Source organism: Mytilus edulis, chromosome 1, assembly GCF_963676685.1.
Source record: "Mytilus edulis chromosome 1, xbMytEdul2.2, whole genome shotgun sequence".
NCBI classification, from domain to species: domain Eukaryota; kingdom Metazoa; phylum Mollusca; class Bivalvia; order Mytilida; family Mytilidae; genus Mytilus; species Mytilus edulis.
This window is the reverse complement of record NC_092344.1, coordinates 82,765,068-82,779,249: the sequence shown is the minus strand read 5'-3', so window position 1 is coordinate 82,779,249 and position 14,182 is coordinate 82,765,068.

Here is a 14,182-nt window from a genome sequence, read left to right as displayed (position 1 = left end):
GAAGTTTTTTCTATGATTAATGTCTAAAGCAAAATTTTGAAAGCATCTGTTTCCGTTCATTTTTAGCTCACCTGGCCTAAAAGGCCAAGTGAGCTTTTCTCATCACTTGGCGTCCGGCGTCCGGCGTCGTCCGTCGTCCGTCGTCGTCGTTAACTTTTACAAAAATCTTCTCCTCTGAAACTACTGGGCCAAATTAAACCAAACTTGGCCACAATCATCATTGGGGTATCTAGTTTAAAAAATGTGTCCGGTGACCCGGCCATGGCTAAAAATAGAACATAGGGGTAAAATGCAGTTTTTGGCTTATAACTCAAAAACCAAAGCATTTAGAGCAAATCTGACATGGATAGAATTGTTAAACAGGTGAAGATCTATCTGCCCTGAAATTTTCAGATGAATCGGATAACCCGTTGTTGGGTTGCTGCCCCTGAATTAGTAATTTTAAGGAAATTTTGCTGTTTTTGGTTATTATCTTGAATATTATTATAGATAGAGATAAACAGTAAACAGCAATAATGTTCAACAAAGTAAGATTTACAAATAAGTCAACATGACTGAAATGGTCAGTTGACCCCTTTAGGAGTTATTGCCCTTTATAGTCAATTTTTAACCATTTTTCGTAGATCTTAGTAATATTTTACAAACATCTTCTCCTCTGAAACTACTGAGCCAAATTAATCCAAACTGGGCCACAATCATCTTTTGGGTTAGTAGTTTGAAAAATGTGTCCGGTGACCCGGCCATCAAACCAAGATGGCCGTCATGGCTAAAAATAGAACATGGGGTAAAATGCAGTTTTTGGCTTATAACTCAAAACCCAAAGCATTTAAGGCAAATCTGACATGGGGTAAAATTGTTTATCAGTTCAAGATCTATCTGCCCTGACATTTTCAGATGAATCGGACAACCCGTTGTTGGGTTGCTGGCCCTGAATTAGTAATTTTAAGGAAATTTTGCTCTTTTTGGTTATTATCTTGAATATTATTATAGATAGAGACAAACTATGAACAGCAATAATGTTCAGAAAAGTAAGATTTACAAATAAATCAACATGACTGAAATGGTCAGTTGACCCCTTTAGGAGTTATTGCCCTTTATAGTCAATTTTTAACCATTTTTCGTAAATCTTAGTAATATTTTACAAAAATCTTCTCCTCTGAAACTACTTGGCCAAATTAATCCAAACTGGGCCACAATCATCTTTTGGGTTAGTAGTTTGAAAAATGTGTCCGGTGACCCGGCCATCCAACCAAGATGGCCGCCATGGCTAAAAATAGAACATGGGGTAAAATGCAGTTTCTGGCTATTAACTCAAAACCCAAAGCATTTAGAGCAAATCAGACATGGGGTAAAATTGTTTACCAGGTCAACATTTATCTGCTCTGAAATTTTTAGATGAATCGGACAACTTGTTGTTGGGTTGCTGACCCTGAATTGTTAGTTTTAAGGAAATTTTGCTGTTTTTGGTCATTATCTTGAATATTATTATTGATAGAGATAAACTGTAAACAACAATAATGTTCAGCAAAGTAAGATTTATAAATAAGTCAACATGACCGAAATGGTCAATTGACCCCCTTAGGAGTTATTGTTCTTTATAGTAAATTTTTTACAATTTTCATAAAATTTGTAAATTTTTACTAACATTTTCCACTGAAACTAATGGGCCAAGTTCATTATAGATAGAGATAATTTTAAGCAGCAAGAATGTTCAGTAAAGTAAGATGTACAAACACATCACCATCACCAAAACACAATTTTGTCATGAATCCATCTGCTTCCTTTAATATTCACATAGACCAAGGTGAGCGACACAGGATCTTTAGAGCCTCTAGTTCTGTTCTTTACTTATAGCTTGACTTTTCTTTGCGCAATTTATTGTTTTACATGCTCAATTTATAAACATTCATAAAATGTGATATATTGGCACACGTTAAATTCCAGATCAAGAAAATATAATAAAGAAATTTTTTGATTTTTTTAAATTCCTGGAAAAGACTGGTAAATTGATTCACTTCTTGTGGAAAGAAATCGTGTTCCAGAATTTTTTTATATTGCATCTCTAAGAAATATTTTTTTCGTGTTCATTAAAAGGTGCTTTTGTCGATTGTATGCTCACTCACGACTTTAAACAATTTGAAAGTAATATTGGTTTAAACGTTTTCTCTAAAACCAATGTCCGTTAGCTTCCAATTAACAAGATGAATAAGTTCTCAAAATTAAACATAAAAATATACCATTTAGATTCAAAAGTATGTTACTATCAATGATTTTTTACTGACAGGAATGGTATGTCATTCTCGATAACACTATCGCTTTCGGGGGCACCGTCCCCTCGAACCCACTACCAGCAAGGGGGGGGGGGTTGTCATTGAACGGTTTGTCACCCCCTTAGACCCCTCGCAAAGGTTCGGGCGTACACATAAATATGACCCAGCTACGCCACTGGCACCCGGCCAATCAAGAAAAAATGGTATACAGTTGAATTTTAATTGATATTTAACAAACACCTTTTAAAAAGAAGGTTGCTCGATCTTACGAATTCAGTATTGTTTTTGTGAACTGTTGTTTGCCTTTTTGACATTGCCTCAATTTATATCAAAAGGTAAGAGAAATCCTTGTCACAAAATTGTTTAAATTCTACCCAAATTTTAAAAAAAATCCGTATGATCGATAGCATAAAATCAAACTATTGTTAACAGCGGGTCAGTAATGTTCAAAATACATTATAATTTTCGAAAGTTAGAAATAAACTATAATACTATTAAATATCAATATTTAGAAAGTTTTGATTATATATCTTTATCATATGTTTAGTAGTAAATACAGTAGTTTTGCATATATGTGATAAATAGCCTGCTGTTTAATCCATATCGCGCAACTTTGATGCGCACCCTTTATCGCATACCCTTTATCGCATACCCTTTATCACATCCCTACCCTTTATCACACCCCTATTTTTTTTAAGAAAAAATTTCCTCAAAATAGGTAAATCAGTTTTTTGAATGACGTCATTGTTTGGTATGTGACGTCAGGAACGTCGAGTTTTCATATTGTATGTGACGTCACGAACGTCAAGTTTTCATATTTTTTGGCACACTAAATGCAACTATGAAAAATACAAAACACACAAATTAATACAATAATAAACAAAATATTTTTAAAACAACTACAGCACGCAAATTGTAAGGTAACCCAGGTGCTTCGGATAAGTAATTGAGCAGTTCTTTTTAAAAGGCATTTGAAACAAGACAAAAGTAGAACTGAAGGTAACCCAGTGCTTTGGATCAGAAAACAGTTCATATAATATAATACTCTTCTGTTGAAATATATGATAAAGTGTATAATACATGGCAAAATCCGTATCACATGCCGTATCACCCTCGACCAATATCATCCCTCGGGCCTAAAGGCCCTTGGGCTGATATTGATGTCTCGGGATGATACGACATATGATACGGATTTTGCCATGTATTATTCTCTATATAAATATATATGTATATATATATTGTGTGTGATATAAAAATGCTCTCGTCTATTAATTTCCTAGGCTTTCGTTTTTTGTCATTGCTTTTTTATATCCCTTTGGTATCATTCGCCTTTTTTACGATCGGCTATTTTGATAAATAAAAAATTACATAGTTTGACCAGCAGATTGTTCGTCTTAGTTTCCCTTTAAAATCAGCCACTCATTTTCTATATAAAATATTGAATATCACGGTAAACGTTTCAATATTTGCCTCGGTCGATAATAATTATCTTTGTTTACAAACAAATGCAAATCACATACCCTTCAGATATTGCATATATATATCCTTTTTAAACTAGCAAAAAAAGAATATTAACTGAACTGTTTCCAAAGTATCTTTAAAATATGAAAAATGTTTACTTACAGATACTTTTAAGTGTGTACTGGTGATCCTGAATGCTATTTTTATATAGGTCAGTTGTTGTTTACACACGCTGGGATTTTATTACAGTAAAACCTAGATTTGTGTAATTTTTATACCAGCTCGTATTTACACAGTTATGATCAGTTATTCTATAAACAAAGTGAACTGTACATAGTTAAATTGAAATAAAATGAAAGAATAAGATCGCAATCAAAATACAATAGGCCGATAAATGCTGTTCTCGAATCGCTTTTTTTTTTTTTTTAAATTAACCATCACAAAAGATATGTGTAAAATAATGGAAAGAATTTTAACGAGAAACTTAAGAATAAAAAATAAATTCAGTTGTTTATAATATACGAGATAATATAATCGTTTTCTTTTAATTCCACAATCAAGGACTCCAGACAGAAAGAAACAGGAAACCGAATAGTAATACTGAAATTGGATTGACGCTGTACTAAATTGAAATATCATTTATATAGTACAAAGGTTAGTTCAGGAACATCAATATTATTAATATTAATGGAAGAAGTAATTTCAAATTGTTCAAAAACAGATCCTGGAGAAGTTTTACGGAGATAAAAAAACGAGTATTGTGCATGTGTATCAGTGGCGGATCCAGAACTTTTCCTAAAAAGGGGGGGGGGGGGCTCCAGTCATGCTTCAATGATTCCCTATATATAATCAACCAATTTTTTCCCACGAAAGAGGGGGCCCGGGCCCCACAGCCCCCCCCCCCCCTTGGATCCGCCTATGTGTATTTGTACATAACCACGGCAACTTATGTCCAACTGGGCCTTTTGTTGAAGATTTTGGTTCTAGTATGGCATATTTCATAATTTAAAGGCAAATAAATGCATGTTTACTCGTACCGTGTAAGTTTTATTGAATTTAAGAAATTCGATAACTGATAAAATCAAATGAAAATTAAAAGATGCATGGATGCAATCTAATTCCACGAGTTCTTTTGTTCTTCAATCAAATAATATATTTGATTTTTATAGAATGAAGATAATAACACCTGTCTGAACTTTTTTTTTTAATGTTTCATTTTATCATAAAAAAATGTTTTTCTGTTACAAATCATGACATGTATTGTTCTATGTGTACATGTTATGCTGCCCATCAAGGGCCCTTGATTGGAATAATAAAATATTCTTATTCTTATTCTTATATATCTAAAAAAAAAGCAACAATCAACGTTCAATCTATTTAAGCGTGGATCAGTTTGGTAAAAATAAACTGATACAGTTACTGAATTAAAATTATATAAATGTCTAAGAATATAACTTAAACACGCTAATTAATACATTAAAAGTTCTATTAGATTTTAAATAGAAATACGCAATATTTCGCTAAACAAATTAGCTTCATCAGGCGTGTGCATCTCTCAAGGTGAAATCGGATGCATGACAAAAAAACAATATTTTTGTAGCTTAATCTATACAAGATTTGAGGAAAAGTGTAACATTATTGATTGATGGTGCAGAAAATATGTTTGTAGCTATAACTACACGAAGTTGGAATAAAAGTTTAACACATTTATAGATGTTCGATTAATTGTATGAATTTCTATAAATTAATTATATATATTCAGTTTCTTTCTTTCTTTGTGTGTAAGAGTGTGAGACCAGGGTGTTTATGGTGTATTTTTTTTCTTTTTCTGTGAATGTTAACTTTTGTCGACATACATTTGAAAATTGGACTTCATATCATTTTACTTGAACCCATTTGACAATGTATCTACTGTGTGAATAATGTTCTTTGTGGTCTATGTTGGGGAGATGCTTGAAACTATAATGATGGTCCTCCCAAATTTTGAGAGTTCCAATGATTTAAGCTGGATTTTCCATGTATCTCTGGACTCAAAATAATCATAACACTGATATAATAATAAGACAAACTTTATTTCTAAAAATAATTATTGACAATAACAAAATCTAAATGTAAAATACCAGTCTACACATGCAATGTTCTATACTTATATTTCATATATACATGTAATGTCAGAGTATAACGTTTTAATCATAGTGTTTAAAGTGGTCTAACACATAAAGAATGACAAAGCTCATACAGAACTTATGAAACACAGTCAGTATAAAATGGGACCCAGTAAATGGATCATATACAACATATGGAGCATGAAATCCAGCATACAGCAACGCAATCCATAGACTTAGTGTAGCGGCATCTTCCCATTTCCGTATCGTCCATTTATTGCTAAGGGGAAAAAAGGGTCATTGTTAAACATTTGATATGGTAAAAGTGTAGCAAAATATATTCCGACTACGGCGTAATTCTGAACCTCAAAGTTTTTTTTTTTTTAATTTAAAATCAACTTGATAGTAACGAACTCAAATACTGATGATGAATTTTGAAAGTTAAAAGTATAACGTATCAAACTTAAAAGTGATGTATAAAAAATTGTCAAAATGAAATAACCCCTTTAATGAAAAAAAAAACCACATTAAAATGATTTACGAACTTACTCTTTAATGTATTTAAGAATAACAACAACTATTGCGTCACATACGATGGCTGTAAATAGGTATCTATGTCCAATGTAATGATACCATGGTGTGTAGTGGGTAAAAAATAGGGTATTCATGATCTCTACAGCTACAATGGCTATTATCATAGACATACTGAAGCGAATATTGATTCCTCCCATTTTGTTTCCTATACTGAAAAGAGATAAACACATTTAAGTGTACTTTCTTTGTTTAACATTTTAAAAAAAGTGCGTTATTATTGTTTAACAGTTGTATAATTAATTTCTATGTAGCATTATGTGTGTAAAAATAAATATTCGTAGTTCCGTTTTCTAAGATTCAAATAAGCATGTTTTTACTGTACAAGTAGTAATGATACAATGCAACTTTTGAAATAATTTTCGTGTATTTATCATTTTACTGCTATCAATCTTAAATTTATAATTTCTATGTATATATCAGTTTTAGTTATATTTCACTTACCACAACCGCAATCTGGTTTCTGCTTTATTTGCTGTCAGTTACAAATCTTGAGTGAGGCTTTTGTGTCAAAATCGATGGTTAATGGTGTGATTGATTGGCTAGCGTACGTGGGTGGAGCGTTTATACACATATTACACTGTAAAAATTGTATAGCCCAAGATCCTTGTTCAAACAAAAGTACTTCAAGTACTTGATTTCATTCATTGTTAAATTAACAAACTTTTGTTTGCGATAGTATTTAACCTTTTCATTAGTTTTATCTATCATGATTTTTTGCTTTTTACTTAATTTTAAAAAGAGAAACATAATTTTCTACCTGTATTTCGTTAAAAATGGTATGATTTAAATTCATGTAATAAATGATCACGATAACTATGCTCCTATTTCTGAAATTGATAATACAAAAGAAATTGTTTACCCAAAGAAATGTAAACACTTACGGAATGTACGGTGACAGCTGTAAAATTACTTTTGCTTTCGAATACAGAAGACCTTTAAAATCTAAACTGTACAATCCGCTCGTTACAAAAAGACAAAACGACATGACAGAAAAGAAACAAGACTCATTATTTATTTTTTTAATGCACAAACATGATCATAATGACCAGCATTTGTTTATGTTTCTACATCTCCTGATTTCGTTTAATGTCGATTCTTCCAACGATTGTTCATATTTAATCGTATTTTTTACAGGTGTCCAACACATAAAGAGTTACAAAACTCATACAAAATTTATGAATAAATTCAACAGTGTAGAAAAGTGCTGAGAATGGACCATATACAACATAAGGTGCATTAAGTCCAACATAAAATAAAGTCGCCCAGAAACTCAGTTTCGCTGCATCCTTTCGCGACTTGATGGTCCATTTATTACTAAAATAAAAGAAGTATAAAAGTCATTCTTATGTACGTAGTATTTATATCAGTTATAATTCTACCACTTATCTTGTTCTCCGTTATAGTAATCAATCCAATTACATTTAATATATTGTATAAAAATTCAACATACTATTAAGTTTACTAAAGTTATAACATGGTAACTTGGTCACGAACGAGAGCTATATCTAAACAAAAGTTTGAAAATAATGGTACAAGTGTAGTATCCTAGCTTTCCCATGTACCCGTACCGGGTTAGTTTGCTTTTTTAAAGCTTATATGTATGGATGTTTTTGTTTTGTTTTGTTTTTGTTCTGTGTGTGTGTGTTTTACTTATCAAATGATTAAAGAACCTCATAGACCATAGATATAACATAGTTTGGACATTGAAAGCCTGTTATACAGTTTAGAAATAAATGTGCAGTTGGATCTGTAAATTAAAGTCCGTTTTAATGACGATTCTGTTATTTCAATTGATAATTAGTTCGAAACTATTCCTAACGCAACTCTCATTTTGCTCCCCTAAAAATGAATAAAAAAACTGTTTCTTGCTCTATAAATAATAACATATAAAACATGTGATAACATTATGTCTGCTGTCATTTTGCTTTGACGACTCCGACACTACAATATGATAATTTTAATACTTAGATTTTAGATTATCTATAGCTTATCACTTACTCTTTGATGAATTTAAGCATGATAACAATTACAGCATCACATACTATGGCAGTCAAGAAATATCTGTGTGTTGTCAGGAAATACCAAGGTGTGTAGGTAAAGAAGAACGCATAGTTAAAAGTCTCTATGGCAATAATCGCAAAAATCATGGATTTTGTGAATTTAATTCCATAGACCTCCATATTAGTTGGTCAGTAAGGTATCCTACAAAAGTACAATGTCATTAAACATAAGATCATATTTGAACACTTATATTGAAGATCCCCCCTCCCCTCCCCCTCATTGAATGTTGCCATAGTAGTTACCGAAATATTTGAACGGTTATTGTTTTAACATTACGCTTCACTTAAGGCTCATCAATGCAACAAAAGTAGTTGGCATGGCTATATAGAAGATTCCTATAAGACAAATGTAATAAAGTTTCAACGTCCCATACATGGAATAATTCTTTGATTGTAATTACTTCTGTTGTTTTTTTTGGAAAGCTAACCTTTTCAGTGGTCCTAAATAGACGAAATAAGTTAAGTAGGAGGGGAAAACAGAGCGTATATATATATAAAAAAAAAAGATCTATCTATCCTCCCTTCAACAAGACATATACATACTAGTATTTATTTTCATTCTGTTTTAATAAAACAAATTAAAAGTAGTCATAACTCTTTCTGTCTATCTTTAAGAACAGAAAGAGAAATATTTGCAATTGTGTAGAGGCTATATATATATATATATATATATATATATAGCCTCTACACATATATATATATATGGATTTTTTTTTAATATATTGCACGAGGAGATGCACTTCGATTTTATTTACTCTTAATGTTTTTTTTTGTAGATTCTACATCTTGTTCAAAACACAATTTATAGTACGAAGTGGCAGCCAATCTGAATCCCAGTTTTAATTCCGCGGATTAATTTGAATTGAACTTTGCTTGTTTTCTTGTTGTTGCTGCTTACACCAGTTATCGGGACAACACCCGGGAGGGCCTAATGGCTCGGTGTAAAAACACAGACTTTGATAAATAGATATAGGAAGATGTGGTGTGAGTGCCAATGAGACAACTCTCCATACAAATAACAATTTAAAAAGTAAACCATTATAGGTTAAAGTACGGCCTTCAACACGGAGCCTTGGCTCACACCGAACAACAAGCTATAAAGGGCCCCAAAATTACTAGTGTAAAACCATTCAAACGGGAAAACCAACGGTCTAATCTATATAAACAAAACGAGAAACGAGAAACACGTATATATTACATAAACAAACGACAACTACTGTACATCAGATTCCTGACTTAAGACAGGTGAAAACATTTGCAGCGGGATTAAACGTTTTAATGGATCCAAACCTTCTCCCTTTTTCTGAAACAATAGCATAACATTACAACAAAGAAAAACATACGATAACAATTTGATTTTCATCATATTTTCACAATGTCGTGTTTGACTAGTTTGAATTACTAGTTTGATAAAAACTTTGAAATATATACCTATTTTTAAGAGGTAAATTTTTATGACTGAAGTGGAAAGGAAGATAATAAATAATGGGCGTATGACATTTGCGCCGATTTCAGTTTTCATTTGCGCCGATTTTATATTTGCTCCTAATTGCATTTACAGTTAGACTTAGGTGAGTATACCGTGAGTAAATACTAGCCATAAATATTGCAAATGGTTGTTAGTAAGGTACGTGTATACTATTTTTTTCTACACATCTCAATCTTGAACGTGTCTGCAACATGATTTATAGATGTAAACTACGTTCCTCTAATTTACACCCTCTTACCAGCAAAAGATGAACATTTATGAAATGACATGATGTGAAAAATAATTTGCGAGCTCTGCCGTCAAAAACATCTTTCTTTTGTGGCCGAGGTTATGCATACTAGTATTGACTTTGAACAAGCAATGCATAACGCAATTATGGATGTTTTTCCACAATGTAGAATAGATTGTTGTCGTTTTCATCTGGCTCAGAACTGGTTGAGGAAAATCCAGTCTGTTAGGCTGAGCACAGATTATAAAGACAAATGAAGTGACATTGGAAAATGGCTATTCCAATTGATTGACAATTCATAACATTTGTACATCGGGCTAACGGAAAAGGTCTATGATGATAAATGAAAAATAGCATTCACCTGTCGCGGTGAATTTACCTAAAAAAATCGGCGCAATTGAAGAAAAAAATCGGCGCAAATGAAAGAACAAATCGGCGCAACTGAAATGCAGATCGGCGCAAATGCAAAACGCTGTAAATGATGAATTTTGAAGAGCAAAGCAAATTTTAGTTGCGATTTGAAATTTCAATACATAAAGACGTAAAAAAAGGCGTTTAACTTTTTTTTCATGGAAAAAAAAACTGCACACTTCGAATTCGTCAGAGAACGTGACACAGTTGACAAATCGAAACACCACTGTGTAAAAAAACATTGATATAGTAGTCCATCCACGACGGACATTAACTTCTATATAAAAACAAATTATAACAAGCCACATGAATCCTTCGTTCGAAGCACACATACCATAATACGGTTGGACAGATTTCTAAAAAAAACAAGTTAAAAATTAAATCTTACCTCGTTTTTTACTCTCTCCTTTTGTAACAATGAATATGAATAATTTCGTTCTAAAAATCTATGATAAATTACATTTATTCTCACTTTAAGTGTGGGTAGTGAATTTTTCGTACAGAAAATAATATGGTGTTAAATATCTAGGTCATCCTTGTATGTACATAGATATACATACCTTAAATCATAATTTACAATGACAACTGTCTATCTTATATGGTCATCCATCTGTACGCTTAAGGATTTAAACTTGTCTTGAGATGTTAACGCGAGAGAACCAGTTCGATCAACTTTACTAGTTTGGGTACATAACATACAATATAATCAGCCTTCATTCTTTTTTTTTTTTTAATTTCAACAGTTTAAGATTTTGTTTATAGTGATTAGTTTTTTCTCTCAGAATCTGGATGATAATATAGTGGTAATTACTCAAACTGATTTATCTAACTCTGTGAGAAACATTGTTCTCTAAATAATAGAACTAAGACTACTAGAGGCAGGGTGTAAAAGATATGTCAATTCAGGATTTCAGTTCTTCCACATTTACTAGACAAATATCAACTATGTCCCGTGTGTAGATGCCAAGAATAGTCTGTGGAAATTCGGGAAACGTTTTACCATAAATATACATGTATATAGCATAATTCTATGAGCTAAATAACACATATATATACCGTCATACCCATCTATTATATTTTTCGAGATTAGAGGCAATACCATGACTTACTTGACATAATCCAATTCGTCCCATGGGGGACATAGGAAAACCACAGTAGCTTTCGATCTTTTCCTTCCGAGGCTAGTTTATTAGTTTCTCCGTAACGTGTAATTTACATCTACGTGTTGTAATCGTTTTTCATTGGTTCCTGTCTTGTCCTTTTCCATAATTCTGTGTTGCTAATGGTGTTTGGCCACTTCATTCCGATGTTTCTTATGCACCTGTTCATGGAAATTTGTAAATAATTTGGTAGATACAGCCAGAGACATATGTCTCCGATACAGCTGTTTAGTCTCCAAGTTTCTAACCCATTCACATTTTAGTTAAAGATCCTCATTTTGGTTATGTTCTGAGAGCTTTGCTCCTCCAGACTGGTTTAAGAATAAACCAGGTGCTCCGCAGGGCGCAGCTTTATACGACCGCAGAGGTCGAACCCTGAACAGTTGGGGCAAGTATGGACAAAACATTCAAGCGTGATACAGCTCTGAATTTGGATTGTGATCAAATTTTTGACATTACATGTTTTTTTTTTACACAAAACAAATGTCAAGATTTTACAAATCAATTAAAGATTTCTTCTTCAAACTTTTTAAATCTAAAATTAAATAGTTGACACAGCATAGGTTTCTGACACAGAATGAATGTGGTCTAATGAACTTAAAAGTTTTTTTTTGCCTTTGAGCAATTCACTATGCTGTTGAATATTAATCATCTCAAAAAAATGTTTGAAGAAATTTTCTTTTTATTTATGAAATCTGAAATGAGAAAAATTTAACCCCCCCCCCTTTTTTTTCACATCCCCGTTTCCCTTTTTCCAAAACTGATATCAATTCAAATTTCTAATGGAGTTTGCAACAATAACTACTCTCTTAAATACATCATAAAATATTAAAATGTAAAATAAAGTGCTTGTTATCACTGAATGGTAAAGATTGGTTGGTAGTAAAAGTGAATATACATTGTTTATTGTATAAAACAATAAAAAAAACTTCATCAGCAACATTTTATATTGGCAAATTTCCAATGAAGTTATTTACATAAAGTTATTGGCAAATAAAAATAGAAAATGACCTCATAGTGAGGGGGGATAGGACCTTTATCGGGACTCCGGGATCGGGTGTTTTTAAGCTCGGGATTTCGGGATTGACCCTTTCGGGATCCGGGAATCGTTTTTTTCGGATTTCGGGACATCGGGATTTACTTTATTTAAATTCGGGACCTCGGGAATTCGTTTTTTTAAGTCCGGGATTTCGGGATCAGGACCCCTCCTATCCCCCCTCCATAGTCATGTCTGGCAAATGTCCAACATACATTATCTAAAAACATTTTACATAAGATAAGGAAAAAAAGCTTCATCAGCAACATTTTATATTGGCATATTTCCAATGAAGTTATTTACATAAAGTTATTGGCAAATAAAAATAGAAAATGACATCATAGTCATGTCTGGCAAATTTCCAACATATATTATCAACTACTATTCTATACAAAGAAAGATAACTCCAATTGAAAATTAATTGCTATTGCACAATATTGTGCAATTAGATATTTCTTGCTATTGTGCAATACTGTGCAATTGAAAATTTCTTGCTATTGCACAATACTTGATATGGAATCCTGATTTGGACCAACTTGAAAACTGGGCCCATAATCAAAAATCAAAGTACATATTTAGATAAAGCATCTCAAATAAGCCCAAGAATTTAATTTTTGTTAAAATCAAACTTAGTTTAATTTTGGACCCTTTGGACCTTAAAGTAGACCAATTTGAAAACTGGACCAAAAATTAAGAATCTACATACACAGTTAGATTTGGCATATCAAAGAACCCATTTATTCAATTTTTGATGAAATCAAACAAAGTTTAATTTTGGACCCCCATTTGGACCAACTTGAAAACTAGGCCAATAATTAAAAATCTAAGTACATTTTTAAATTCAGTATATCAAAGAACCCCAAGGATTCAATTTTTGTTAAAATCAAACTAAGTTTAATTCTGGAACGACGACGCAGACGACGACGCCAACGTGATAGCAATATACGACCAAAAAATTAAAATTTTTGCGGTCGTATAAAAAAGGCTTGTTATGCTTTTCTCTTTCTAGACCGAATATCTCCATCTGTCCCTAATGATGTACTGACGGCACTTTCGAGATGTGTGAATTTACGAACATCTTCAATTTCAGCATCTTTCACTTTGATTTGTTAAGTTGGTGTGCGTTAACCCTCATATATTTTGTCTTTTTTCAAGGTTGGTTGCTTGGTTTTGTGACTCTTTATGGCGGTGTTCAAGCTGGCAGATATAGTTAAAGTCAAGGTATTTGAGGCATGACTGAAATGCCCATTACATGGTCAGAGGAGTATTGTATAATGTTTAACTTCCCCAGTCTATCACCATCATAAAAAGGAGAGAGGAGAGTAGACAATCTCCCTAACACCAGTTAATACAGGGACTATATCTGG